This window comes from Genypterus blacodes, unplaced genomic scaffold, assembly GCF_046128005.1.
Source record: "Genypterus blacodes isolate CSIRO-AG114 ecotype Tasmania unplaced genomic scaffold, CSIRO-AGI_Gbla_v1 ptg000051l_1, whole genome shotgun sequence".
Taxonomy (NCBI): Eukaryota; Metazoa; Chordata; class Actinopteri; order Ophidiiformes; family Ophidiidae; genus Genypterus; species Genypterus blacodes.
The window spans coordinates 183,605-187,980 of record NW_027466863.1 but is presented as its reverse complement, the minus strand read 5'-3'; positions in this window follow the sequence as shown (position 1 = coordinate 187,980).

Here is a 4,376-nt window from a genome sequence, read left to right as displayed (position 1 = left end):
TCTGACCTATAAACATCACAACACACCTATTTATGTCCTGATACATTTAAGAGGCTGAGTCTTGGTGCTCAGAGACCCAGAGGTGCTGAATTAATCAGGAGGTCAAACCCACGGTGCTCCTGCTGCCTCGCCCACTCTTCATTAAATAAGCATCACTTCAGCTGGACTCACGGCCGCTACACTCACATCTGTGCACACCTAAATGTTATCAACACAAAGATCAGGAAGGAATAATGACAGGAATGATGACACAATAGGAGACTAAACACAATTAGCTGCCTGGACTCTGGTTGATAATCAGTGAGCCTGTCGGGGAAGAATTCCAACCCAAGCTTTGGCTCTGCACCAAATTCCCTCACCCTTCTGCCTCGCTCCCTCCAAATCCTGGCAGCCCTAGGTGCCGCCGCCCCTCCTCCAGTGCTGAGTGTGCTGTGTTTGGCGATGCTGGCGTGGCTCGTGAGTCTCAGTGGGACTGTCATGGTGCGAGATGAGATATGTGCCGGAGCATTGTGGAAATGAGAAATCTGCCTGTTATGAGGCCTTTCTGGTTTACAGCACATTGGATGGCGGTCCCATGGGCGTACTCTCCTCCAGGCCGTTCCACTCTCTGTCCATCCCCCCCCTCCTCCTTTGCTCTGATATTATGGCTACAGTAGAACCTCCTCACAAACTCCTTCTTTAACTGATGGACAGAGATAAATGAGAAAATGTGATGGAGGGTGGAAGGGGAAAGAGGGCACAAACAAGAGAAAAGGGGGGGGGAGACAAAAGGAAAGAGGTTTGAGTGGAAAGAGGAAAAAGGGGTGAAACATCTCCTTGTGTGAATTTGCTGTTACCACGGAAACACACACAGATTCAGCGGGATGTAAGTCAGCATTATCACATTTGCTCATTCATGCACACGGCACAACCATACTGTACTGTATGCATGCCTGAGCTCAAGCATCCGCAGGAAGTGGGATACGGATGAATGCTTTCCTTTAATTTCATCGCATACGTGCCTCATTTCAATTATTCATACGATCAATTCTGCGTTCGGTTAAACATCTGACGTGCAGCCACGCTGGAAGTTGGTCCGATGTGACGAGTCTGCAGTCAGAAGAGACGGAAGCTCCACCACATGGAACGTTTCATATAAGTGAGCCATCTATGTGGAGATTCACCTCAATGCCATCATAAATACACAGATTACATTCTGCACAGAAACACAAATCATCCCCCATTACCACCACAGATACATCCCTCACAGCTCACAACACACACACACACACACACACACACACACACACACAAGCCTCCACTGCATCATTATGCCAGGAGCTCCAGCTGTAGTCTATAGGGGCCGTTCATTAATCAGCCCCGACAACAAAGGACCACATTCCTACACTTTCCCTTTTTCCTTTGTCTGTGCCTCCCACCAGATCCTGCTGCCTAAACTCACAACAAAGGTATTTTTGAATGCTTCAATGTCAGACAATGACAGTTGCGTAATGTATTTCTGCAACAAAACAAATCCCCAGAATTATCTAATGTAATAATATTATAAAACCCTTGAAGTCTCCATAAGGCTTCACATGATGTCATCAGGTCTCATCTCTCTGGACCTCGAAGAGAAGGAAACCTCTTCTCCAATCAAAGCAAGCAGCTTTACTCTGATTAAGGGTTTTTTTCAAATGTTTTGTAAGGATTGGATTGAAATCGGCATAGATCGACACCGGTACAAGAAACAAATGTAGATTTCGCTATTAAAACATGATTTACTCAAGCATGTAAACAATCCATCGACTTATACTCAGTGTTATAAACATTGTGCACATTCATTAACTGAAAGAAGATTAAGCAATGAGTCGTGTCCAGCAAACAATATATCTATCAGGTCGATCCATTGTATATCTTAGCTCAATGTAAACAAACAACCCCAGTCTCTGTTCTGTCACTTGTGTATCATCACAATTCGTGCAATGTGAGGGATTTCAGTGAAAATGGCGTCACTGACAGACCGTCAACATAACGGCGTGCGGGGTGGGGGGTGGTGGCCTACAGCAGGTGCTCCCCTCCTTCATGCTGATTGGAAAATAAATTCCATCTCATGTGATTAGATTCCCTGAGCTGCTGTTGGTGGATCCAGAGGAGCGCTCCCTTGTTCACGTACGCTCGCTATACGGCCCGCAGGCGTTGTGTGAAATGATGCATGTTATTGTGAACACACCAGATGGGGTCCTGAGGCAGAGAACATGGAGGCAGAGCCGCAGTCTTTTCATAATGAGATGTAAATGGATGCGAAAACCAGTCAGGGAATAGTGACACACAGGCTCATTTCAATGGATGACAATGCAAAGTAATGCAAGTGACAGGTAGCAAACCTGCATGGAAACACGGCCCATTTGTCAAATTTGTCTGAGGACGCAGCCCTCATTACACGGACGCAGCATCCTGCATGTGTTATTAGACAACCAGCAGCCCTGTGGAGGACTGAAGTAACATTTGGGTTTGTTACCTCTTTGATGTGCGTGTTCCTGCTGTCATACACATAAAGCTGGAACCTGGAAGTCCCCTGATCAATGAATGAGCTTCTTTAAAGATATACTGTTCTTATACTGTCTGCTAATGACACTGTGTAATGAATGTGTTATTTTCAGATGGAAATCCGAGCCAAGCCGCAGTGTGTGTGTGTGTGTGTGTGTGTGTGTGTCTGTGTGTGTGTGTGTGTGTGTGTGTGTGTGTGTGTGCGTGTGTGTGTGTGTGTGTGTGTGTGTGTGTTGATCTGAGGTTCATATTGTTGTTGGATGTATTTGACTGTTTCTGTGAGTGACTGACTCGTTAGTAGCTAAAATAAGAATTGCAAACACTCGCAAGTGTAAAGCTTTATGAGGTGTGTGTGTGTGTGTGTGTGTGTGTGTGTGTGTGTGTGACATTTACTGGCTGTTAAAAAGAATCTATTTCCAATTCCATCTGGCATCATTTATCTTCCAAGATGTTCAGGCCTGGTTTCAGTATGTTTCATTCAAGCCTATTTCTTCTTCTCATACAAGGTCTGGGACATAAGCAGAGCTACACACACTTAGCTTACATACACACACACACACTTCTCACTATGAACTGCTCCCAAACGTACACACGGCCTCAAAGCCAAGCACCAAATGAAAGCGGCCGCGAATACTAAAGGGAAATATTTGCATTTTTGTGAGGCTAGTTCATAACCATTCATTCCAAACTTGTGTCTTGAGGAACACAGTGAGTGAAATGAGTGCAAACAAACTGCATGCATCACTTTAAACTCCTTTACATTCACAATCTAGGCCTTATTCTTGATTGGCACAAAGGTGGAGGTGTAAATATATCATATATATAAACTATACACAGCATGTACACAACGTAAACAACATGACATTCAGGAGTGACTTACATGTGTCCCTGCCCGTAACCACAACACGACACAGACAGATCATGTGACCAGGCTGCTGAGGAGACACACTGCTGTGGGACATTCTGTCTGACACCCGGCTTTCCAGGCACATCACCGTCCTGTCACCATCACTGTCATCATCCTCATCGCCATGGTCACCACTGCTGGTTGTATTTATTGGTCCATGTGTGTCCTAAGATAAAAAGAAGTCGGCAACAGGCTCAACACCAATGAGAGCTTAGGACGTTCAGTTGAACTTTTGATTGTGCTTGAAGCAGATATTGATGAATTGATTCTTATTAATTAAGATTGACACACAGCTGCATTATGATGACTTTTGTTTGTGAATTGTCACAAATAACTCATAGTTCAATCACCAAATGGACAATCTCACCAAACACAGCTGTTGTTTGGTAAATGTGTGTTCTGGTGCATATGCTTGTATGAATGTGTATGTTTGCGTTGGAGCTGCATGGAAGTGTCGCAGAGAAAGAGAACGAAACTGCCAAAGGCTTTTGATATCGGCTTTAAGACACCCACATGCTGGAGCAGAGTGCGGCAGTGGTAGGACACACAGGGGAAGGAGAGGACGAGTGGAAGAAGGAGGAAGATGAAGGGAAATGCTCTCCAGTGGTGAAGACTGGACTTTACACTGTCAAGTTCAAAGGGCCAGTGACATGGAGGAGGAGGAGGAGAAGAGGAAGAGGAGGAGAAGATCAGCCTTAGTGTGATCTGAACTCATTTTGGTGTTTGGCTGTCATTGCCCTTCAACCTTTCCTTTTAGAAGGTGACTCCTTCTTAGAGTGAAGGACCTCACAGAGTCAAGTGTACACAATATAATCCTCTAATCTAGTGACAAAAGTGCCCAGCTTCACTGTCACACATCAGAGTGATTAATCGGCGGTCCCTCAGGCCTCCGTGCATTAAGACCTTTCATCTCTCACTGGCTCTGCACCGAGGCCAGATTATC